Genomic DNA, 27,117 nt, shown 5'->3' on the forward strand with positions numbered 1-27,117 from the left:
CACATTGGCTCTGGGGAAGGATTCAAACAATATTCTGCAGTATGAATATGGAATATTAGCTTCATAAATACCAGGCTGATTCCCGCTGCGCTACATGTGCAGCAGTGGAGGCTCCTCAGAGGAGGAAGGGGAGGTCCATCCTCCTTAGTGAACTTCATAAAAATAGTGAACAATTTAAAAAAGTTGTCCTTTTTATAATAAATTAATTTCACGTCACCAAATAATTTATGAATATAAACTGTTGCAATGAAGATCTACAGTAGTCTCAGCAGCACTCTGTAGGGTAGCACCATGGTGTAGCTGGAGGACAGCTAGCTTCCTTCCTCCTCTGGGTACATTGACTTCAATGCTCATGGTTCTTCACCTATATAGACTTACACAGTAATTATGACAACTTCCGAAGGACGTCCTCCAACCTATCAGGGCTCTTGCAGCATGAACTGACATGTTGTCCACCCAATCAAAGGATCAGAGAATTAATCTAGTACTGAAAGCATAAGCTACAGCTAGCTAGCACTGCAGTGCATAAAATGTGGTGAGTAGTTGACTAAAAGAGAGAGAAAGACAATAGTTGATCTGTTTTTAACAAATTAATTTATTACAAAATTAAGGAGAGAGAGAGAGAGAAGGAGAGAGTTTAGCCTACTCAAACACCCAGCTCAAACAGAGAGGGATGCTATGTTAGCTAGCTGGCTATGGCTTTTTGACTGTACACTGTACTGCATGATTGTAGCAGATGTATTAGTTCTAGTAGTTCTGGTTGACTATGACGTGACAACGTGTAGTGGTTAGCGGTCATGATATGAAGGTTTGGCTTGGAAAAGTGTTTTTGCCTGGTCACAGACAGCTGATGTGTTGTGCACTGAAGTCCACAAGCGATGGAAAAGGTGAGATGAGAGTATATTGATAGATGCTTGAAGGAACTATATACTAGAGGTCGACTGATTATGATTTTTCAACGCCGATACCGATACCGATTATTTGAGGACAAAAAAAGCTGATACCGATTAATCAGCCGATAAAAAACACACACACACACACACACACACACATGTTTGTAATAATGACAATTGCAACAATACTGAATGAACAATGAACACTTTTATTTGAACTTAATATAATACATATTATGGGCTTTTGAATGGGTGTTCCACATGTTGGTGGTATTTTTTGATTTAGCCGTTGCTGACCCCATGCTTACATCTTTATCACAAATAAGACACCTTGCTTTCCCTGGTGCCAATTCCATGTAATAGTCCCACACTGGTGCTCTGCTTTTCTCTGCCATCTGTAAAACACACACACAGCTCTGAAGTGACAATGATACTGAAGAGTCTGCTTAGGAGACAAATACTCTCAACTGTTTGAATAAAAATAGAGTTTAAGTTACCTGTGATGAATGTTGAGAAGAGGGAGCTCATTTCTATATGCAGGAAATCCTATTTTAATAATTGGCATGGTAAGAATTGACTACCAAAGTGCGAGTCATAATTCCCATGACACCTAGCAAAATCTGAAAAGCAGTTCCTTCATTCATTTATTCCATAGGATAATCTTAGATTCACTTAAAATAAGGTGTTTCGTGTAGGCTTACACCACCTTGCCAATTTTAAACTGTGTAGATATCCATAGGATAAGGTAACTCTGATCAATATTGGCTAAATATAAGCGAATATCATTTTTTTTGTAGAGTGGATTTATGAAAATATTTTGACAAACGTGACCTTATCCTAGTAAGATTTACACGGGTATCAAAACGCTGAGGCGGTTTAAGCCTGCACCCTAACCTGCACGAAACACAGACCTTATTTGAAGTAGATCAAGGCATTCTCTATGGAAGACATGAACGGTAAAAAAAAAAATTAATCCGTTCCGTATTTTATCTAACGGGTGGCATCCATGAGTCTAAATATTCCTGTTACATTGCACAACCTTCAATGTTATGTCATAATTACGTACAATTCTGGCAAATTAGTTGGCAAAGAGCCAGGCTGCCCAAACTGTTGCAGAGACCCTGACTCTGCGTGCAATAAACGCAAGAGAAGTGACACAATTTCACCTGGTTAATATTGCCTGCTATCCTGGATTTATTTTAGCTAAATAAGGCAGGTTTAAAAATATATACTTGTGTATTGATTTTAAGAAAGGCATTAATGTTTATGGTTAAGTACACATTGGAGCAACGACAGTCGTTGATTGATTGTTTTTTATAAGATAAGTTTAATGCTAGCTAGCAAACTTACCTTGGCTTACTGCATTCGCGTAACAGGCAGGCTCCTATTGGAGTGCAATGTAATCAGGTGGTTGGAGCGTTGGACAAGTTAACTGTAAGGTTGCAAGATTGGATCCCCCGAGCTGACAAGGTAAAAATCTGTCATTCTGCCTTGTTCCTAGGCCGTCATTGAAAATAAGAATGTGTTCTTAACTGACTTGCCTCGTTAAATAAAGGTGTTAAATTAAAAAAATCGGCAAAGTCGGCACCCAAAAATACAGATTTCCGATTGTTATGAAAACTTGAAATCGGCCCTAATTAATCGTCCATTCCGATTAATCAGTCGACCTCTACTATATATACACAACAAGTTGTTTTTATGTGGCTGCTATGTAAGTGAACTGTGTTTGTGTATGACATGGGGTGTATTCATTGAGCCGATTGTGTTGAAAAACGTTAACTTAAATTGAAACAAAAGGAAAGAAATGGCGATAATTGTCCAATAGAAATGCTTGTTTGCAACTGTTGGACTAATGATTGTACAGCGAAATGCAGGCAAGAGTGTGCAAGGCGGTATTGAATGTGTCACTGTCTGTCACCGAGATTATTCAAAATTCTCTCGACCTGTGCAACTACGCTGTAAACTTTCATTCATAGGCTAGGTTGTAGCAACCTCATGATGGGTACAGGGTAAATGTGAGTATCATGTATTAGCCTAAACCTATCACTGTTACATTGAACTGGGTGAATGGAATATGAATGACAGTCATCCAATACGCTGTAATAGAAATAAGGCCATGTTCATTAAGAAAATTATCATCCTCCCTCATCTTAAATGGCAACGACCGCCAATGACGTGCAGCAACAATCATGTAAGCTTGCGGGATCAGGCAGCATTGGTGAGGCTAATGAAACATATACCAATTCATTTAATATTCTAAAAATATTGATAAAATACTAGTATAACCACTCATAGTCATATAATAATCATATTATAAATCATTTCCGCATCCTCATTGCTTATTCTACTGTAGTAAACACTACTTGTATCAAAGGATGAAATGATGATGATTAATACATGGGTCTAATGCTGATGTTATTTTACAGGGGTGCTTTGTGTTCATATCACATCTTCCACTGACCAGTCTGCCTCCTCCTCCTCGTCTTAGAATTTGAGCTACCCGGTGGTGAAACACGGCTATTTGTCCAGGGTAAACAACAGAGGTGCCATAGAATACAGCTAACTCATTACCTCCATGGAATACAGCTAACACATTACCTCCATGGAATACAGCTAACACATTACCTCTATGGAATACAGCTAACACATTACCTCCATGGAATACAGCTAACACATTACCAGTATGTAATACAGCTAACACATTACCTCTATGTAATACAGCTAACACATTACCTCCATGGAATACAGCTAACACATTACCTCTATGTAATACAGCTAACACATTACCTCTATGGAATACAGCTAACACATTACCTCTATGTAATACAGCTAACACATTACCTCTATGGAATACAGCTAACACATTACCTCCATGGAATACAGCTAACACATTACCTCCATGGAATACAGCTAACACATTACCAGTATGGAATACAGATAACACATTACCTCCATGGAATACAGCTAACACATTACCTCCATGGAATACAGCTAACACATTACCAGTATGGAATACAGATAACACATTACCTCCATGGAATACAGCTAACACATTACCTCCATGGAATACAGCTAACACATTACCTCTATGTAATACAGCTAACACATTACCTCTATGTAATACAGCTAACACATTACCTCCATGGAATACAGCTAACACATTACCTCCATGGAATACAGCTAATGCATTACCAGTATGGAATACAGCTAACACATTACCTCTATGGAATACAGCTAACACATTTCCTTCATGGAATACAGCTAACACATTACCTCTATGTAATACAGCTAACACATTACCTCCATGGAATACACATAGACCGGGATAGTACTCATCTGTATGTGAATACATGCGATGCACAGAACATCAGCCATGCTGAGGCAAGGGACAGGTTATTATATGGCGGTATTGCATGACTGTGTTAAGTCATACACTCACACTAATGCCAACCAGGTACACTGCATAGAGGGTAGCATGTGTTTGCCTCTCTCCACTCCATCTCTCCTAATTTCCTTTCTCTATCTCTTACTCTCTCTTTTGCCCTGTCTCTCCCCTCTGTCTATTCGGGTGTATTGACAGAACGATCATGCAGTACCAATGTAATATTTTATCATGTTGTCCTTCCTTAATGGAAAATCAGCCTCTGTCACCACGCACGCACACACGCACACGCACACCAACCCACCCACCCACCCACACGGTTTTCCTTGGTGTCGATAAACAACCCATCTCAGCCTGTCACAAACCAGTGGGTGAGCGACCAGGGGGAACACCATTTCATAAACCCACCTAATTCACAAGGACCCGTTTGTGTCGTTGAGCTGAAAATAAAAGAGTGTAAGGGCTTCAACACAGCCAGACCAAGACGACGTCGCTTAGACTAATTGCGCTGGCTAAGACAGAGGCTGGGGCTGATTTCACACACCACTACAAGGTCCTTGATAAAACACACACAAAGACAGACTGTCTGCATAAGTGGAGCAGTTTAACAGCCACTTGTCCACATGGCAATAGAGTAGAAACGGGACCAGAGTTAGATGAGAGAGACAGTAACAGCAGAGTCAATGGAATACAGTCCACTCCTGATATCTGAAGCAAGAGACACGGGATTGATCAACAGAACTGCACTTAAACTGACGTATGTTCACTTATCCGATGTGTACTTATCAGGACTCAACTGTATATAAGGTAAGTTGAAACCAAACTGTCAGTTTAAACCAATAAAGCCTCCCACTCGCCACGGTTTTCTATTGTAAACAAAGCCCAGTCCATCCATTTAGCTGCTTATCTTTGGCCACACAAAGCCATCATCACTCCGGCCACAACGGCCTGCCTGCCTGTGGGAAACCCTTGATTAGATAAAGGAGAGTCACAATAGAAGGCCCACCCAGTCTTCTAACCAGTTATTGACAGACAAACGTTAATGGGGGAAATGGAAAATCTAGTGTTCAGTGGAACAGCAGCCCAGAGAGAGACCTTTGTACCCAGGCTGGGAACTGCCTGTTGTCAAAGGAGTCTCTGTACAACACAGACAGAGCTGTTTCTAAGTTCAAGATGAGTGTTTCAACTTTGACATTATGTGGTTGCGTGCAGTGCATGCACATGGCATGTCCAGATGTACATTACATGTACATGCACTGCACGCAACCACACAGACAAATTACATTTTCAAGTACACAAGTACATACAGAACAGCTTAGAATTCATTGAAACACACAACCAATGTAAATAGTCCGGGGGGGCATTTGATCAATTGCTATGTCTTATGGCTTATGGCTTGTGGGTAGAAGCTGTTCAGGAGCCTTTTGAACCTAGACTTGGGCTCCAGCAGAGACAACAGTCTATGACTAGGGTGACTGGGGCCTTCCTCTGACACCGCCTAGTATATAGGTCCTGGATGGCAGGAAGCTTGGCCCCGGTGATGTACTCAGCCGTACACACTACCCTCTGTAGCACTTTACGGTCCAATGCCGAGCAGTTGCCATACCAGGCGATGACACAACCAGTCAGGATGCTCTTCGTGTTGCAGCTGTATAACTTTGAGGATGTGGGGACCCATGCCAAATCTTTTCAGTCTCCTTAGGGGGAAAAGGTGTTGTTGTGCCTTCATCATGACTGTTTTGGTGTGTTTGGACCATGATAGTTTGTTGGTGATGTGAACACCATGGAAAATGAAACTCTCAACCTGCTCCACTACAGCCCTGTTGCTGTTAACGGGAGCCTGTTCGGCCCGCCTTTTCCTGTAGTCCACAGTCATCTCCTCTGTCTTGTTCACATTGAGGGAAAGGTTGTTGTCCGGGCAGTCTCTGACCTCCTCCCTATAGGCTGTCTCATCGTTGTCGGTGATCAGGCCTACCACTGTCGTCAGCAAACTTAATGATGGTGTTGGAGTCGTGCTTGGCCATGCAGTCGTGGGTGAATGAACAGGTAGTACAGTAGGGGACTAAGCACGCACCCCTGAGGGGCCCCAGTGTTGAGGATCAGCGTGGCAGACTTGTTGTTACCTACCTTTACCACCTGAGGGCGGCCTGTCAGGAAGTCCAGGATCCAGTTGCAGAAGGAGGTGTTTAGACCCAGGGTCCTTAGCTTAGTGATGAGCTTTGTGGGCACAATGGTGTTGAATGCTTAGCTGTAGTCAATGAACAACATTCTCACACACAGTTGAAGTCTTTACATACACCTTATACATTTAAACTCAGTTTTTCACAATTACTGACATTTAATCCTAGTAAAATTACCTGTCTTAGGTCAGTTAGGATCACCACTTCATTTTAAGAATGTGAAATGTTAGAATAATAGTAGAGATAATGATTTATTTCTGCTTTTATTTCTTTCATCACAATCCCAGTTGGTCAGAAGTCTACATACACTCAATTAGTATTTGGTAGCATTGCCTTTAAATTGTTTAAGTTGGGTTCAACATTTCGGGTAGCCTTCCACAAGCTTCCCACAATAAGTTGGGTGAATTTTGGTCCATTCCTCCTGACAGAGCTGGTGTAACTGAATCAGGTGTGTAGGCCTCCTTGCTTGCAAACGCTTTTTCAGTTGTGCCCACAAATGTTCTATAGGATTAAGATCAGGGCTTTGTGATGGCCACTCCAATACCTTGACTTTGTTGTCCTTAAGCCATTTTGCCACATCTTAGGAAGTATGCTTGGGGTCATTGTCTATTTGGAAGACCCATTTACGACAAAGCTTTAACTGATGTCTTGAGATGTTTCTTCAATATATCTACATAATTTTCCTACCTCATAATGCCATCTATTTTGTGAAGTGCACCAGTCGCTCTTGCAGCAAAACACCCACACAACATGATGCTACCACCCCCGTGCTTCACGGTTGGGATGGTGTTCTTCAGCTTGCAAGCCTCCCCCTTTTTCCTCTAAAACAATGAGGAGGTGTTGTGGTGAATGACAGAGAGAGCCATCCTATCTTCTCACAGACAGTCAACAATAAACACAGGGATGTATTCTTCATTAAGACCCAGACTGATACACCAGTGTCACGCCCTGATCTGTTTCACCTGTCCTCGTTATTGTCTCCACCCCCTCCAGGTGTCGCTTATTTTCCCCAGTGTATTTATCCCTGTGTTCCCTGTCTCTCTGTGCCAGTTCATCTTGTCTGTTTCAAGTCAACCAGCATGTTTTTCCCGTGCTCCTGCTTTGCTATTCTCTCTTATGCTAGTCCTCCCGGTTTTGACTCTTGCTTTTTTTTTTACTCTGTACCCACCTGCCTGACCAGTCTGCCTGCCCTGACCTCGAGCCAGCCTGCCACTCTGTACCTCCTGGACTCTGATCTGGTTTTGACCTTTTGCCTGTCCACGACCATTCTCTTGCCTACCCCTTTTGGAACTAAGAAATATAAAATACTCAAACGATCTGCCTCCCGTGTCTGCATCTGGGTCTGGCCCTCAGCCCTTATGCCCCGGGACCTCTGGTACTGACTGATGCTGGCCTGGCTATGCCTGAAGAGAATGCAGGTTGGCATTTATTGGGTTGACTCATGACCTGGAGGTAGCTCTGCAGGGTATTCACTAGCTGGCATAGTCACACAAGTCATAACATTTTAAACCTAACCCTAACCTCACTGCTAACCTTATGTCTAACCCTAAACATAAATTAAGTAAAAAAAGCTAATTGTTGTTTTCATGGATTTTGACGATATAGTCAAATTGCCACTGGCCCATCTAGTGGAAATCGCTGAGCTCTGCCTCCAGGACAAGATTCATCCCAGTAAACGTCAATCTGCTCCAAAAATACTGTAGTGCTGCCAGGACCCGATGTGAGAAGGCCCAGAACCAATCTGTGAGGGGTTTGTTATGGAAATGTCCCTAATCTCAGACTGCTGTCTCCACTGCAGCACTACCTCACTGAGAATTCAGACCCAGTCACACCACTATGCTGCCATCACAGTCAGCACAGAGAGGAAAGAGAGGGAGAAGAGAAGAGATGGAGGTAGAGAAAGAAAATAGAGAGAGCGGGATGAGAGAGAAAGAGAGTAGAGGGAGCTAGAGATTGATAGAGAGAAAAGGAAAAGGGGGAGAGAGGGAGAGGAGAGGGAGCTAGATATGGAGAGAGAGAGAGCAGAAAGAGAGAGAGCTGTGGTTGAGATGAGAACATGATGAGGTGAGGTTCATATAAGGTGAACAAATGAAGGTGTGACCAAATCTACACTACAGTTAATGGGGGAAGAGAGCCTGAGAGAAAAATGGGGGTGAAACAAAAGGTGAGATATTGATGGAGAAGGAAAGAGAAGGAGTCAAATGGAAAATTATTGGATGCCAGCAAATAGAAGAGGGGGAAATCGGGAAGAAAGAAAGAATCAATGTTGTCCAACACGAATGCAAAGGAGTATAGTATACTACAAGCTGTATTCCATAAGAGGCATTGGTGCACTTACTGTGCTGCCATTCTGCCCATGTAATGTGGAGACACTGAAGACACTGGGACTAATTGCCTTTATTAAGGCGTCGGCATGCTTCCCAGCTGAAACAGTTAGTTTTGAACTTCGGTAAGGTTTTTTCCCCAGCTGTTCGGGCACACAAAATGTTTTCTATATACGCCCCTTCATCCGTGATTGGTCAACTGTAGGGATTCTTTCAATTAAGTCTGTTGTCATTCAATGAGAGACGACTTGTTTTCAACCCAATTTTTTTATTGAGAAATACTGCACCAAACATCTTAGTTAGTTGGAAAATTCTAAAAAGAAAAATGTTTTTCAAAAGATCTCCTCTGCAAAAACGGCAAAATTGATCTTAGATTAATTCTGACTATTTTGAGGAAGTATATATGGACTACAGTACAGGGACAAACAGTACTATTGCCTCTTTTTTTCTAGTTTTTCAAGCGAAGGTCTTTTAAGGGATAAGGGAGTATGCAATCAACCTCGTTCGGTTCGCCTAGCTGACCTCGGCTAGCCGCCAGCTGAACTGAAGCATGTTGACGCCTTTAGGGTCCTGCCTCATGTCCACTCCAAGCGTGACAGCCATAGACGCATGTCTATCTACCGTAACTCTACATTACTGCTTCCATCCTTGGACACAAGAACAAAGTTGCAGCTGTCTTCAAAGCGGGACCTAGTCGTATCAGCGTCTCCATCTAAAGGAAAAGCAGGTGGCCAGATGGAGCCTGTTTCCTCCCAGTCAGTCAATCTCAAATTGGATCAGCCAGTGGTGCCTATATGCTACAATACACAGGGGCTACATCTGCAGTTAGGGCCATCACAGGAGGAAATAGCTAGGCTACATCTCTCAGAGGGGAGAGGAGTGGCTGGAGGAAATAGCTAGGTTACATCTCTCAGAGGGGGAGAGGAGTGGCTGGAGGAAATAGCTAGGCTACATCTCTCAGAGGGGAGAGGAGTGGCTGGAGGAAATAGCTAGGCTACATCTCTCAGAGGGGGAGAGGAGAGGCTGGAGGAAATAGCTAGGCTACATCTCTGAGGGGGAGAGGAGCGGCTGGAGGAAATAGCTAGGCTACATCTCTCAGAGGGGGAGAGGAGTGGCTGGAGGAAATAGCTAGGCTACATCTCTCAGAGGGGAGAGGAGCGGCTGGGGGAAATAGCTAGGCTACATCTCTCAGAGGGGAGAGGAGTGGCTGCAGAACTTATTTTCTGATGCTAATACTAGGACATGGTGAGGCGTCTCACACCAGCTCAAGCCAGCTCTCACTCTCTCCTCACAGACAACTGAGCAATCTCTGCAATGACGTCAAAGAAGCAGTGCACTCACAGGTGAAGCTAAAACTAGCTCAAAAGGGTGTGTCTGTCTGTCTGTCTGTCTGTCTGTCTGTCTGTCTGTCTGTCTGTCTGTCTGTCTGTCTCAACTGTGTTTGTGTGTTTTCAGGGGCATATCACAGTTCAAAATGTAGCTCCTAAATTGAATACCGCAGGGAGAGAGAGAGAGAGAAGGGGAGTTGGAGGAAAGAGAGAAAGGGAATGAAACAGTGAGTCAAAGGGAGAGAGGGATAGAAAGGGGAAAAGCAAGCGAGCATAAGAGAGGGAAAATAGACAGATGAGGAAGTGAAAGAGAGAGACAGAAGACTGCAGAGTGATGACTTGATTAATGAGAGGGCTGATGAAAGACTCATGTTGACGCCAACGGACTCAGCTCAGCAGCACACAATGCAGGGAGGAGAGGGAGAGGGGGGATGAAGAGGAGAAGAGGGGTAAAATACAACAACTTTATTGTTCATAGTTACAGCGAACAACAGAAATGAATCTTCAGACACACAGTTGAGAGGAGCACAGGGTCAAGCTGGATGGAGAGCATGGTGTGGGGTTACGGGTCTTGCTCAAGGGCCAAACGGTAGGGTTATTTTGGGTTAGAATATGAACCCAGCAGCCCTCCAGTTGCCAGATCAATTTCCCCCCTTTCACAACGCCCGGACTGGGATTTGAACTGGCGACCTTTCGGCTACATGTCCAACTCTTTAGCCGCTGGGCTACATACCGCTCCCTGGGTGACTCTCAGAATGACATTGAAACTAAAGCCACACTAGTAAATGTGTGAATTATTTCTGACTGTGGTGGTTGATTGTATTTGGTGATGAGCTTCATCAGCAGTTTATTTACTCATAGGATGAATTGCAGATACAGTGCATTCGGAAAGTATTCAGAACCTTTGACTTCTTCCACATTTTGTCACGTTACAGTTATTTTCAGGTCTCTCCAGAATTGTCCGATTGGGTTCAAATCCGGGCTCTGGCTGGGCCACTCAAGGACATACAGAGACTTGTCCCGAAGCCACTCCTGCGCTGTCTTGGGTGTGTGTTTAGGGTCGTTTAGGGTAAAACTTCACCCCAGTCTGAGGTCCTGAGGCTCTGGAGCAGGTTTTCGTCAAGGATCTCTCTGTACTTTGCTCTGTTCATCTTTCCCTCGATCCCGACTAGACTCCCAGTCCTTGCCAATGAAAAACATCCCCACAGCATGATGCTGCCACCACCATGCTTCACCATAGGGATGGTGCCAGGTTTCCTCCAGACTTGACGCTTGGCATTCAGGCCAAAGAGTTCAATACTGATTTCATCAGACCAGAGAATGTCGTTTCTCATGGTCTGAGTCCTTTAGGTGCCTTTTGGCAAACTCCAAGTAGGCTGTCATGTGCCTTTTACTGAGGAGTGGCTTCCACCTGACCACTCTACCATAAAAGGCCTGATTAGTGGAGTGGTGCAGAGATGGTTGTCCTTCTGGAAAGTTCTCCCATCTCCACAGAGGAGCTCTAGGTTCTTGATCACCTCCTTGACCAAGGCCCTTCTCCCCCGTTTTCTCAGTTTGGCCGGGCGGTCAGCTCTAGGAAGAGTCTTGGTGGTTCCAAACTTCTTCCATTTAAGAATGATGGAGGCCACTGAGTTCTTGGGGACCTTCAATGGTGCAGACATTTTTTGGTACCCTTCCCCAGATCTGTGCCCCTGACACAATCCTGTCTCAGAGCTCTACGGACAATTCCTTCAACCTCATGGCTTGGTTTTTCCTCTGACATGCACTGTCAACTGTGGGACCTTATATAGACAGGTGTGTGTGTGCCTTTCCAAATCATGTCCAATCAATTGAATTTACCACAGGTGGACTACAATCAAGTTGTAGAAACATCTCAAGGATGGTCAATGGAAACAGGATGGACCTGAGCTCAATTTCAAGTCTCATAGCAAAGGGTCTGAATTCTTATGTAAATAAATGCATTTCTGTTTTTATTTTTAATATATTTGCAAAAATGTCTAAAAACCTGTTTTTGCTATGTCATTATGGGGTATTGTGTGTAGATTATGGGGTCTAAATACTAAGTAAGTCAAGGGGTCTAAATAATTTCTGAATGCATTGTACATTGTTCTGTTTTCTATGGGAGTGTATCTTCTATCAGTTTATACCTGTTATGAAACAGAGAGTGCATTATCAATGTGTGTCCACTAGGGGCAACAGTGGAAACCATTGTGTGGTTAGCTCACGTGTCCTGGCCATTCCTTCTTTCTTAATCCCCCCTCACTCCAATCAATTAACTGATACAAACCACTGTCCAACTTGGTGCCTCACCTCTTCTCTCTCCACCCCCTCCACATCTCTGACATAGGTAGGTAGGTGAGTGTGTTTCGGGTTGGAGATGGAATGGATGGAGCAGAACCTACCTACCTACCTAACTTACTCACTCACCTCACTCACCTCACTCACCTCACTCACCTCACTCACCTCACTCACCTCACTCACCTCACTCACCTCACTCACCTCACTCACCTCACTCACCTCACTCACCTCACTCACTCACTCACTCACTCACTCACCTCACTCACTCACTCACCTCACTCACCTCACTCACCCACAGTCCTTTTCTAAATGAAGGGTGGGAGCACTATGCATATCTAAATTCAACAGACAACATCAGAAACAAAACGCAGCATGTTCAAGGTCAGTGTGACCTGACAGTCTGTGTCACATGGGGGGAGACTGTAGCCTGGTGCACTCTGGGAAGTCAAGAGCGTTTCCTTAATTACTGGAGAGCGCCAGCAGAGGGGAAGTGTCTCAATGTGCCAGGGCATCCTCTCTGAAATGTCATTGAAGACAGAGAGCATAGCAGATTGGCCGGACAGTGCAGGATTAGGGCCAATGTCTCCTGGATTAGAGACTATTTCTGAAGGGATTAGGTCCATTCCTCCGCAATGGAGTTTGAGACTGACCCACAGAACAGTTTTCTGGTAGGGATTATTACACATCTCCAGCTGAAACAGGTCAGGTGATGGAGGAAGTGCCTAGAATAGCATTGATAGGTAGTGGACGCAATGACGTAGATACAGCGGAACAGCAAATTGGGTTGTTATAGCTCTCAATGCTACATTTTTAAAACAGTCAGGCATGGAATGTGTTACACCAGTCAGAAGAGTATGGCAGATTTCAATCAATTTCACTCATGGACTACAGGAATCTTAGTATTTTATAGCATCTGTCCATCCTCAACTATCCCTGCATAGTCCTGCCCAGTCAGGACTTAACACCAGGAATTATAAATAGCAGCAAAGCCAGCCTGTCAGAATGTTTACTGAGGGGTTTCTTCTCTCCTCTCCTGAGCAGCACAGAGACAGACAGATAGACAGCAGGGGAAGAAGAGTGAACACAACACACAGCACAGCTGGGGTTTTTATGTCATGAATCAAAGCAAATGACAAGCTTGGGATATATTTGGATTAAGCCTTTTCCTAAAATAAATGTAATTCAGCCGGCTAGGATTTGGTAGTTTTTTCTGCGAGGCGAGGGATTATGGTTATTGTATAAACCCATGGCTTTATGATCAATGTTTGACAGCTCTGGACCTCCCTGTGTTTGATCCTGTCGGAAGAGGTGAGGGATGAGTGTGTGTGTGTGTGTGTGTTTGTGCCTGCATACAGCTCTGTTAGCTTTAGTGGTTTAGTAAACAGACAATTATTCCATCCAATATCCTGAGATTTTTTTCATCTTAAAGACTTTATTTAGCTAGGTTTAAATGAAAATATGAACATACAATAGGCTGAGGACCACAGCCACATATCCAGTCGACAGACCTGGAGTCAGGCCATCTCTCCCTGAGGCCAGCCAGCTGCAGCTTGGAGCCTGGAGGAGAGGAGACAGCAGGGAAAAGGAGGAGGGCTTCTGGTTGGGGCAGGTGGGGTCTGGTCCAGGGCCAGACACGGAGGGGTGAAGGGAGCCAATACATACAGCTGTACGCTACACGCCCCGAAAATACATTACCTTACGCCCCTCTCTCCCCCCATACAGCAAATTAAAAACAGAACTCATTCAACTGAAATATGACTTCTGCATTTAACCCAACATCCTCGTCATTGGCACCCGGGGACCAGTTGTTGTTGGGGGTTAACTGCCTTGATCAAGGGCAGAGTGGCAGATTTGTCCACCTTGCCGGCTCTGGGATTCGAACCAGCAACATTTCGGTTACTGACCCAACGCTCTTAACCGCTAGGCTACCTGCCGCCGTGACGGTGGACAGATAGGACCACACAGTCCTATCTGTAACTCAGAGGGTGAGGGTCTGACCTCTCATTGTGTGACAACCAGGGCCTATTGACCTGCTATTACAGGACAATCTCCATTTTGAATCATAGAGCAACGAATGTCACGACCTGCTACAGACCACCAACGCTTATATAGAAATAATATGTAGCAAGTGTCCAAAACATCTGCTGACCTCTACTGCATTAACGACAGCGGTTACAACAGCTATGGTTGTGCTACCATCATCAGCCAATCCATACCAGAGGAGAAGCACGTTATTCCCTGTCCCAATGACAGCTCCATCGGTCCTGCGACCCCTGGGCCTGCACGTACACCCTGGACCACACACCTCTCCTCCCCTGTGTCTGTCAGCCTGGCAGCAAGGTTACTGTGGTCTCTGTTTAAGCAACTTTATCAGACTTGATCTTCGCTCAACACTACACACACACCTAACAGCTCCACAGCTGCACCACACATGACCCAGTCAGGGCTGTGTGTGTGTGTGCCAATGCTAGCAGTGCAGACAGGGAGCCAGGCACGCAGGAAGTGTAAAACTCCAGTGAACCAGGCTGCTGTTGTGGTACTACCATTCAAGACATGACCTCTCTGCCTCTCTCTCAGTCTCTGTGTCTCTTTGTCTCTCTCTCCCCGTCTGTCTGTCTGTCTATCGCTCTCTATGTCTCTGTCTCTCTCTCCCCGTCTGTCTGTCTGTCTGTCTATCGCTCTCTATGTCTGTCTGTCTCTCTCCCCCCGTCTGTCTGTCTGTCTCTCTCTCTCTCCCCGTCTGTCTGTCTGTCTGTCTGTCTCTCTCTCTCTCCCCGTCTGTCTGTCTCTCTCTCCCCGTCTGTCTGTCTCTCTCCCCCCGTCTGTCTGTCTGTCTGTGTCTGCCTGTCTCTCTAGGTTTGTGTGTGTCTGTGTCTCTATGTCTGTCTCTCTGTCTATGCCTCTCTGTCTATGTCTGTGTCTATGTCTGTGTCTCTATGTCTATGTCTGTGTCTCTCTGTCTCTCTTGTCTGTGTCTGTCTGTGTCTCTGAGTCTGTGTCTCTGAGTCTGTGTCTCTGAGTCTGTGTCTCTGAGTCTGTGTCTCTGAGTCTGTGTCTCTGAGTCTGTGTCTCTGAGTCTGTGTCTCTGAGTCTGTGTCTCTGAGTCTGTGTCTCTGAGTCTGTGTCTCTGAGTCTGTGTCTCTGAGTCTGTGTCTCTGAGTCTGTGTCTCTGAGTCTGTGTCTCTGAGTCTGTGTCTCTGAGTCTGTGTCTCTGAGTCTGTGTCTCTGAGTCTGTGTCTGTGTTTCGCCACTCGTGCTAGTGTCATCTATTTCAGTATGTTATTTTATTGTGTTACTATTTGTGTGTGCAAATATTCTTACCTTTTAACTCTGCATTGTTGGTTAAGGGCTTGTAAGTAAGCATTTCAGGGTAAAGTCTACACTTGTTTTATTCAGCACATGTGACAAATACATTTTGATTTGAATAGTGTCCGTGCAGTGTGTGTTTGTGTGTGGGTGCGTGTTTGTGCGTGGGTGCGTGTGTTTGTGCATGGGTGTGTGTGTTTGTGCGTGGGTGCGTGCGTGTGTTTGTGCGTGGGTGCGTGCGTGTGTTTGTGCGTGGGTGCGTGCGTGTGTTTGTGCGTGGGTGCGTGTGTTTGTGCGTGGGTGCGTGTGTTTGTGCGTGGGTGCGTGCGTTTGTGTGTGGGTGCATTTGTGCGTGTGTTTGTGTGTGGGTGCGTGCGTGTGTTTGTGCGTGTGTTTGTGTGTGGGTGCGTGTGTTTGTGTGTGGGTGCGTGTGTTTGTGCGTGGGTGCGTGTGTTTGTGCGTGTGTTTGTGCGTGTGTTTGTGCGTGTGTTTGTGCGTGTGTTTGTGCGTGTGTTTGTGCGTGTGTTTGTGCGTGTGTTTGTGCGTGTGTTTGTGTGTGGGTGCGTGTGTTTGTGCGTGTGTTTGTGTGTGGGTGCGTGTGTTTGTGCGTGTGTTTGTGCATGTGTTTGTGTGTGGGTGCGTGTGTTTGTGCGTGTGTTTGTGTGTGGGTGCGTGTGTTTGTGTGTGGGTGCGTGTGTTTGTGCGTGTGTTTGTGCATGTGTTTGTGTGTGGGTGCGTGTGTTTGTGCGTGTGTTTGTGTGTGGGTGCGTGTGTTTGTGTGTGGGTGCGTGTGTTTGTGTGTGGGTGCGTGTGTTTGTGTGTGGGTGCGTGTGTTTGTGCGTGTGTTTGTGCGTGTGTTTGTGCGTGTGTTTGTGCGTGTGTTTGTGCGTGTGTTTGTGCGTGTGTTTGTGCGTGTGTTTGTGCGTGTGTTTGTGCGTGTGTTTGTGCGTGTGTTTGTGCGTGTGTTTGTGCGTGTGTTTGTGCGTGTGTTTGTGCGTGTGTTTGTGCGTGTGTTTGTGCGTGTGTTTGTGTGTGGGTGCGTGTGTTTGTGCGTGTGTTTGTGCATGTGTTTGTGCATGTGTTTGTGCATGTGTTTGTGTGTGGGTGCGTGTGTTTGTGCGTGTGTTTGTGCATGTGTTTGTGCATGTGTTTGTGCGTGTGTTTGTGTGTGGGTGCGTGTGTTTGTACGTGTGTTTGTGTGTGGGTGCGTGTGTTTGTGCGTGTGTTTGTGTGTGGGTGCGTGTGTTTGTGCGTGTGTTTGTGCGTGTGTTTGTGCGTGTGTTTGTGCGTGTGTTTGTGCGTGTGTTTGTGTGTGGTGCGTGTGTTTGTGCGTGTGTTTGTGCGTGGGTGCGTGTGTTTGTGCGTGTGTTTGTGCATGTGTTTGTGTGTGGTGCGTGTGTTTATGCGTGTGTTTGTGCGTGGGTGCGTGTGTTTGTGTGTGGGTGCGCGTGTTTGTGTGTGTGGGTGCGCGTGGTTGTGCGTGTGTTTGTGCATGTTTGTGCGTGTGTTTGTTGCTGGGTGCGTGTGTATGTGTGTGGGTGTGCGTGTGTTTGTGCGTGTGTTTGTGCGTGTGTTTGTGCGTGTGTTTGTGTGTGGGTGCGTGTGTTTGTGTGTGTGTTTGTGCATGTGTTTGTGTGTGGTGCGTGTGTTTATGCGTGTGTTTGTGCGTGTTTGTGTGTGTGGGTGCGCGTGGTTGTGCGTGTGTTTGTGCATGTTTGTGCGTGTGTTTGTTGATGGGTGCGTGTGTATGTGTGTGGGTGTGCGTGTGTTTGTGCGTGTGTTTGTGCGTGTGTTTGTGTGTGGTTGCGTGTGTTTGTGCGTGTGTTTGTGTGTGGTTGCGTGTGTTTGTGCGTGGTTGCGTATGTGGGTGCGTGCGTGTGTTTGTGCGTGTGTGTGTGTTTGTGCGTGCGTGCGTGTGTTTGTGCGTGTGTTTGTTGCTGGGTGTGTGTGTTTGTGTGTGTGTGTGCGTGGGTGCGTGTGTTTGTGCGTGGGTGCGTGTGTTTGTGTGTGTTTGTGTGTGTTTGTGCGTGCGTGCGTACGTGTGTTTGTGCATGTGTTTGTGCGTGTGTATGTGTGGGTGTTTGTGGGTTTGTGTGTTTGTGCGTGTGTTTGTGGGTGCGTGTGTTTGTGCGTGGGTGCGTGTGTTGGTGCGTGTGTGTGCGCGTGGGTGCGTGTGTTTGTGCGTGGGTACGTGTGTTTGTGTGTGTTTGTGCGTGCGTGCGTGTGTTTGAGCGTGGGTACGTGTGTTTGTGCGTGTGTTTGTTGCTGGGTGTGTGTGTTTGTGCGTGTGTGTGTGCGTGGGTGCGTGTGTGTGTTTGTGCGTGGGTGCGTGTGTTTGAGTGTGTGTGCGTGTGTTTGTGCGTGGGTGCGTGTGTTTGTGCGTGGGTGCGTGTGTTTGTGCGTGGGTGCGTGTGTTTGTGCATGTGTTTGTGCGTGGGTGCGTGGGTGCGTGTGTTTGTGCGTGGGTGCGTGTGTTTGTGCGTGGGTACGTGTGTTTGTGCTTGTGTTTGTTGCTGGGTGTGTGTGCGCGTGCGTGGGTGCGTGTGTTTGTGCGTGGGTGCGTGTATTTGTGCGTGGGTGTGTGTGTTTGTGCGTGGGTGCGTGCGTTTGTGCGTGCGTGGGTGTGTGTTTGTGCGTGTGTTTGTTGCTGGGTGCGTGTGTTTGTGCGTGGGTGAGTACGTGCGTGCATTCATAGATGTGTGTCGGATGGGGGTAATGTCTGTCTCTCTATGGTCACTCTCTCTTTCCCCTTCAATGCTGTTGCGTGTGTTTGTGCGTGGTTGCGTATGTGGGTGCGTGCGTGTGTTTGTGCGTGTGTGTGTGTTTGTGCGTGCGTGCGTGTGTTTGTGCGTGTGTTTGTTGCTGGGTGTGTGTGTTTGTGTGTGTGTGTGCGTGGGTGCGTGTGTTTGTGCGTGGGTGCGTGTGTTTGTGTGTGTTTGTGTGTGTTTGTGCGTGCGTGCGTACGTGTGTTTGTGCATGTGTTTGTGCGTGTGTATGTGTGGGTGTTTGTGGGTTTGTGTGTTTGTGCGTGTGTTTGTGGGTGCGTGTGTTTGTGCGTGGGTGCGTGTGTTGGTGCGTGTGTGTGCGCGTGGGTGCGTGTGTTTGTGCGTGGGTACGTGTGTTTGTGTGTGTTTGTGCGTGCGTGCGTGTGTTTGAGCGTGGGTACGTGTGTTTGTGCGTGTGTTTGTTGCTGGGTGTGTGTGTTTGTGCGTGTGTGTGTGCGTGGGTGTGTTTGTGCGTGGGTGCGTGTGTTTGAGTGTGTGTGCGTGTGTTTGTGCGTGGGTGCGTGTGTTTGTGCGTGGGTGCGTGTGTTTGTGCGTGGGTGCGTGTGTTTGTGCATGTGTTTGTGCGTGGGTGCGTGGGTGCGTGTGTTTGTGCGTGGGTGCGTGTGTTTGTGCGTGGGTACGTGTGTTTGTGCTTGTGTTTGTTGCTGGGTGTGTGTGTGCGTGCGTGGGTGCGTGTGTTTGTGCGTGGGTGCGTGTATTTGTGCGTGGGTGTGTGTGTTTGTGCGTGGGTGCGTGCGTTTGTGCGTGCGTGGGTGTGTGTTTGTGCGTGTGTTTGTTGCTGGGTGCGTGTGTTTGTGCGTGGGTGAGTACGTGCGTGCATTCATAGATGTGTGTCGGATGGGGGTAATGTCTGTCTCTCTATGGTCACTCTCTCTTTCCCCTTCAATGCTGTGCCTCATCCCATTGGCTGAGCAGCTGTAGCTGTGTGATCTGTCTGCCAGTCAGTCAGGGAGACAGTGTGTGTATGACTCATCCATTGCACACCACCGAGCCGAGGGAATTACACACTGACTACTGTTAGAACACACCGGCAGACACCGGCATTCGAACGGACGTTAGTATTCGATTACTTGCGAGGTTCTTATTTCTTTTTTAAAGCTTATTTGAATTAAAAGGCTTTGTCAAAAATGTAATTATCTATGTGGCATTGCTACATACAAGGTTAGACCATGACATTATAGATTCATATAAAACAAGAGTTTTATGACAGTTTTACCGGCAGGCGACACGTCTCAGGCGTGTAACTGTGTAACTGTGTAACTGTGTAACTGTGTAACTGTGTAACTGTGTAACCGTGTAACCGTGTAACCGTGGGTCCATCAAACACCACTCCAGTCAGATGCTCCATGTGTAGCAAATGAAGTGGGAAAAGTCCAAATCAATGCAAAATGGATTTACAATTATAGAATGAAGTTGGCTAAATGAGAAGGAGAAGGCTACAATGATCAACCAACAGGTTGTTCAATATGAATGTAGACAAGGACACAGGGAGTGCTAGCTAGATTCTTTACATCAAGTTGATGCAGTCAAGACAGACACTACCAGATGAGAAAATAACCTATTGCAGAAACAAGTTTAACTTGCGCAAGTCGGTTTGGCTACTTTGTCTCTCTCCCTCTGTGTCAGACAAACCGACCCCTGCTCCTCTCGCGTCCCTACCCCAACATCTGTGCAGAAACACACTCCTCTACTGAGTCACACAATCAATACCCCATTGAAGATGAACAAAATATATATACACTGCTCAAAAGAATAAAGGGAACACTAAAATAACACATCCTAGATCTGAATGAATGAAATATTCTTATTAAATACTTTTTTGAATGTGCTGACAACAAAATCACACAAAAAATGATCAATGGAAATCAAATGTATCTGCAAACAGCTAGTTAGTATTTTATTACCAAATTAAGCTAACTCGTGTTAGCCACTAATGCTAATCGCTAGTTAGCTATATGAATAAATATGAATAAAGATTTAATGTAGCCAAAGATTATAGGTTCCCCTAGGAAACACTGAACATCACTTTGGTTCCTACCCTGTCACAATAACTCGTCCATGGCATTTTCATTCGTTGTCATGTCAAACACTGTATTCAAAGTGTCCACTATTATTTATAGTCTAACTATAGAATTAAAATAAACATTAAATTCAGTTTTCACAATTCCTGACATTTAATCCTAGTAAAAATTCCCTGTTTTAGGTCAATTAGGATCACCACTTCATTTTAAGAATGTGAAATGTCAGAATAATAGTAGAGAGAATAATTTCTTTCAGCTTTTATTTCTTTCATCACATTCCCAGTGGGTCAGAAGTTTACATACTCAATTAGTATTTGGTAGCATTGCCTTGAAATTGTTTAACTTGAGTCAAATGTTTCGGGTAGCCTTCCACAAGCTTCCCACAATAAGTTGGGTGAATTTTGGCCCATTCCTCCTGACAGAGCTGGTGTAACTGAGTCAGGTTTATAGGCATCCTTGCTCGCACATGCTTTTTCAGTTCTGCCCACAAATTTTCTATAGGATTGAGGTCAGGGCTTTGTGATGGCCACTCCAATACCTTGACTTTGTTGTCCTTAAGCCATTTGGCCACAACTTCGGAAGTATGCTTGGGGTCATTGTCCATTTGGAAGACCCATTTGCGACCAAGCTTAAAATTCCTGACTGATATCTTGAGATGTTGCTTCAATATATCCACATAATTTCCCTTCCTCATGATGCCATCTATTCTGTGAAGTGCACCAGTCCCTCCTGTAGCAAAGCACCCCCACAATATGATGCTGCCACCCCCGTGCTTCACGGTTGGGATGGTGTTCTTCGGCTTGCAAGCCTCCCCCTTTTCCACCAAACATAACGATTGTCATTATGGCCAAACAGTTCTATTTTTGTTTCATCAGACCAGAGGACATTTCTCCAAAAAGTACGATCTTTGTCCCCAAACCATAGTCTGCCTTTTTTATGGCAGTTTTGGAGCAGTGGCTTCTTCCTTGCTGAGTGGCCTTTCAGGTTATGTCGATATAGGACTTGTTTTTACTGTGGATATAGATACTTTTGTACCCGTTTCTTCCAGCATCTTCACAAGGTCCTCTGCTGTTGTTCTAGAATTGATTTTCACTTTCCGCACCAAAGTATGTTCATCTCTAGGAGACAGAACGCGTCTCCTTCCTGAGCGGTATGACGGCTGCGTGGTCCCATGGTGATTATACTTGCGTACTATTGTTTATACAGATGATTCAGGCGTTTGGAAATTGCTCCCAAGGATGAACCAGACTTGTGAAGGTCTACAATTTTTTTTCTGAGGTCTTGGCTGATTTCTTTTGATTTTCCCATGATGTCAAGCAAAAAAAACTGAGTTTGAAGGAAGGCCTTGAAATAATTCCACAGGTACACCTCCAATTGACTCAAATGATTAGCCTATTAGTCAATTAGCCTATCAGAAGCTTCTAAAGCCATGACCTCATTTTCTGGAATTTTCCAAGCTGTTTAAAGGCACAGTCAACTTAGTGTATGTAAACTTCTGACCCACTGGAATTGTGAAATAGTGAATTATAAGTGAAATAATCTGTCAGTAAATAATTGTTGTAAAAATTACTTGTGTCATGCACAAAGTAGATGTCCTAACCGACTTGCCAAAACTATAGTTTGTTAACAAGAAATTTGTGGAGTGTTTGAAAAACGAGTTAATGACTCCAACCTAAGTGTATGTAAACTTCTGACTTCAACTGTATATAGAGAGACGGGAGAGAGAGAGTATATATCGAGAGAGAGAGAGAGAGAGAGAGAGAGAGAGAGAGAGAGAGAAGATAAGCAGAGAGAGAGAGACACAGAGAGAGAGAAGCTGGAGAGCCACAGAGAGACAGAGAGACACACAGAGAGTAGACAGATGGAGAGACACACAGAGACACAGAGAGAGAGAAGATAAACAGAGAGACAGAGAGAGAGAAGACAGAGACTGAGACAGAGACAGAGAGGTCATGAGCAGGTGAGCTCCTGCATTTTTCAGCATGTTATTGGAAAAATATAGATTTGGAGTTGGATAAACTTAGATTTTTTTTAGGCAGGGACATGTACAGGATTCTACCCTCCACAGCATAACCTTCACTCCTGATCAAAACTCAAAAACCTGCAACCTGATTTTGGACAGAATTACGGAATTACCTGGAAGGCCCAAGCTATACAGCAAATGCTCTGGCAAACAAACAGAAAACACCATCCAACCTGGAACTGAGTGAGTAATGTTTAGTCTGAAGCCATATTTTATATTCAAAAGCCAAGAAGAGAAATACATTACAATGATATATTTGACATTATTAGGACTGAATGCTGAGTTAGACTACCAAGCCTGCTAGGACAAGGAGTTGGACTACCAAGCCTGCTAGGACAAGGAGTTGGCCTACCAAGCCTGCTAGGACAAGGAGTTGGACTACCAAGCCTGCTAGGACAAGGAGTTGGACTACCAAGCCTGCTAGGACAAGGAGTTGGACTATCATGGGGCGGCAGGTAGCCTAGTGGTTAGAGTGTTGGACTAGTAAGCCTGCTAGGACAAGGAGTTGGACTACCAAGCCTGCTAGGACAAGGAGTTGGACTACCAAGCCTACTAGGACAAGGAGATGGACTACCAAGCCTGCTAGGACAAAGAGTTGGACTACCAAGCCTGCTAGGACAAGGAGTTGGACTACCAAGCCTGCTAGGACAATGAGATGGACTACCAAGCCTGCTAGGACAAGGAGATGTACTACCAAGCCTGCTAGGACAAGGAGATGTACTACCAAGCCTGCTAGGACAAGGAGATGGACTACCAAGCCTGCTAGGACAAGGATATGGACTACCAAGCCTGCTAGGACAAGGAGATACAGCTTCAATTAGCACTGACGTGTCAAGTGAGAGGAGTCAGAGCCCTTTAGCCCAACAACAGGAGAATCAAACAGGCTACTCCATCCAAATGCAGAGGGAATGCAGAGGGAATCTGTCTCCTGCAGTTCAGAGGTAAATAAAATACATTACCCTCTGTATGTAAAAATGATGAGGCAAGAAAAGAGTGCAAAATGGAGCTCCTTATGGAAAATCAAGAGACACTTTTTGCTGACTTATAAAAATGAGAACATAAGCAACTTAATCTTCCACACAGACCATCCCCTGGCATGGCACAGTGCTATATTAACACACTACCTCTCTGTTAAGAGGGGGGGGGTTAACGAGGGGTGGAAATTAGAAATTAAATTAGATATTAGGATATTAGACAATGAGGACTCTGAGTCAGCTAATATAAATCTCTATAAATCTGGAACAGTATTGGTACAGGGCAACCCCAAACAGTTTCAGCTGGACTTTCACCTAATCAAAGAATTAGCCCAGCAGGAGAAGCTCTCCCTTGAGAAAGATACCCCCACCCCCACCCTGGGCGGGTCAGACCAGACCTCTTCATTATATAACACCACAGACGAGCAACCCCAAGCTGAAAGTCAACCTCCCAGCACAGAATACTACTCCCTCATTGAAATGAAGGTTAAATTCACCCAGCTGGAGGTAAGGCAGGTGGAGCTGGAACAGCAGGTGATTACACTCCAGTCAGCACAGACCCAGACAACAGTCCAGCACAACAACATCCCCTTAACCAGACCTGGAAAGCTGGTGGAGAGAGACATATCTGCACTCTGGACTGTAGTGAGACAACATCTACAGGAGAAAGAGCAGGAGAAGAACTGAGCACTAGAGGAGAGGATCAGATTGCTGGAGGAGAGGGTGAGGGGGATGACGTGTGACAGAGAACAACCTACTAGAGAGAGGTGGCCACCCTCGCAGAGAAGCCAGCAGAACAGCCCACCTGAGCTTCCGAGAAAAGTCTCGACACCATAACAGAACAGTCCACCCCTGACCATAGCGTCGACATCACAGTGGGACAGACAAATGAAGAACCCCAAGCCAAGGGGATCTCCACCCTGCTACCACAAAAAGACTTCCACCCTGCTACCATACAGCAGGTAAACGCAAGTATTTCCCCTGACTGTGGTGACGCATACCCTCCCCCATATGCCCCACTAGCCACAACTATGACAACATAACCAACAAAAACTGGTCACAACTCCTGCAGCTCTATCGCACGCTGAGTATGTACATAGTCAATGGTAGGCTTCAAGAGGACTCCTATGGTAGGTACACCTATAACTCATCGCTTGGCAGTAGTTCTGTAGACTACTTTATCGCTGACCTCAACCCAGAGTCTCTCAGAGCGTTCAGTCAGTCCACTGACACCCCAGACCACAGCAAAATCACAGTCTACTTGAACAGAGCAATACTCAATCATGAGGCATCAAAGCGAAAGGAACTGAATAATATGAAGAAACGCTATAGATGGAAGGAATGTAGTTTGGAAACCTACCAAAAAACAATTGGGCAACAACAAATTCAATCCCTTTGTAATGGTCGTCGTCGGACCAAGGTGCAGCGTGGTATGTGTCCATATTTATTAAATGAACACGGAAATAACAAATTAACAAAGAGAAACGACCGAAAACAGTTCTAGCTGGTGCAGACACACAACAGAAAACAGAAAACAATCACCCACGAAACACAATAGAAAACAGGCTCCCTAAATATGGTTCTCAATCAGGGACAACAATTGACAGCTGCCTCTGATTGAGAACCATACCAGGCCAAACACAGAAATAGCAAATCATAGAAAAACTAACATAGACAACCCACCCAACTCACGCCCTGACCATACTAAAACAAAGACATAACAAAAGATCTAAGGTCAGAACGTGACACCCTTTTAGACATCTTCCTGGACAAAACGTTCCACTGTAATAGTGAAGGTGTAAACTTGGCAGTAGAAAATCTTAACAGTATATTTGACCTGTCAGCTTCCCTATCAGATCTAAAAAATCTCAAATAGAAAACCGAAGAAAATGAACAACAATGACAAATGTTTTGATGAAGAATGCAAAAATCTAAGAAAGAAATTGAGAAACCTGTCCAACCAAAAACATAGAGACCCGGAAAACCTGAGTCTACGCCTTCACTATTGTGAATCACTAAAACAATACAGAAATACACTACGGAAAAAGAAGGAACAGCACGAAGAATGGACAACAACACGAAGAATGGAGATGTATGGGTAAACCACTTCTCCAATCTTTTTGGCTCTATAACAAAGAACAAACAGCAAAAACATATACATGATCAAAGACAAAATCTTAGAATCAACTATTAAAGACTACCAGAACCCACAGGATTTTCTAATTACATTGAATGAGCTACAGGACAAAATAAAAACCCTCCAACCCAAAAAAGGTTTGTAGTGTGGATGGTATCCCCAATGAAATGATCAAATATACAGACAACAAATTCCTATTGGCTATACTAAAACTCTTTAACATCATCCTTAGCTCTGGCATCTTCCCCAATATTTGGAACCAAGGAACCAAGGACCCCAATCCACAAAAGTGGAGACAAATTTAACCCCAATAACCATGGGATATGTGTCAACAGCAACCTTGGGAAAATCCTCTGCATTATCATTAACAGCAGACTCGTACATTTCCTCAGTGAAAATAATGTACTGAGCAAATGTCAAATTGGCTTTTTGCCAAATTATCGTACGACAGACCACGCATTCACCCTGTACACATTAATTGACAAACAAACAAACCAAAACAAAGCAAAGTCTTCTCATGCTTGTTGATTTAAAAAAAAGCCTTCGACTCAATTTGGCATGAGGGTCTGCTATACAAATTGATGGAAAGTGGTGTTGGGGGAAAAACATACGGCATTAAAAAATGAATGTACACAAACAACAAGTGTGCGGTATAAATAGGCAAAAACACATGCATTTCTTCCCACAGGGCCATGGGGTGAGACAGGGATGCAGCTTAAGCCCCACTCTCATCAGCATATATATATCAACGAATTGGCGATGGCACTAGAAAAGTCTGCAGCACCCGGCCTCACCCTACTAGAATCTGAAGTCAAGTGTCTACTGATTATCTGGTGCTTCTGTCACCAACCAAGGAGAACCTACAGCATCACCTAGATCTTCTGCACAGATTCTGCCAGACCTGGGCCCTGACAGTAAATCTCAGTAAGACAAAAATAATGGTGTTCCAAAAAAGGTCAGTTGCCAGGACCACAAACACAAATTCCATCTAAACACCGTTGCCCTAGAGTGCACACAAAACTATACATACCTCGGCCTAAACATCAGCGCCACAGGTCACTTCCACAAAGCTGTGAACGACCTGAGAGACAAGGCAAGAAGGGCATTCTATGCCATCAAAAGGAACATAAAATTCAACATACCAATTAGGATCTGGAAAAAAACACTTGAGTCAGTTATAGAACCCATTGCCCTTTATGGTTGTGAGGTCTGGGGTCCGCTCACCAACCAAGAATTCACAAAATGGGACAAACACTAAATTGAGACTCAGCATGCAAAACATATCCTCTGAGGACAACATAATACACCAAATAATGCATGCAGAGCAGAATTTGGCCGATACCCACTAATGATCAAAATCCAGAAAAGAGACGTTCAATTCTACAACCACCTAAAAGGAAGCGATTCCCAAACCTTCCATAACAAAGCCATCAGTGATGTACTTATTAAGTAAACTACTTATTAA

General features: G+C 45.0%; 1 protein-coding gene across 2 annotated transcripts in view; it reads right to left on the reverse strand.

The window, feature by feature from the left end:
- The window catches only part of LOC110529653 (calcipressin-2), a 118,123-nt gene that overhangs the window by 68,848 nt on the left and 22,158 nt on the right, over positions 1–27,117 (reverse strand). The window lies entirely within an intron of this gene.

Source organism: Oncorhynchus mykiss, chromosome 8 (genome assembly GCF_013265735.2).
Source record: "Oncorhynchus mykiss isolate Arlee chromosome 8, USDA_OmykA_1.1, whole genome shotgun sequence".
Taxonomy (NCBI): Eukaryota; Metazoa; Chordata; class Actinopteri; order Salmoniformes; family Salmonidae; genus Oncorhynchus; species Oncorhynchus mykiss.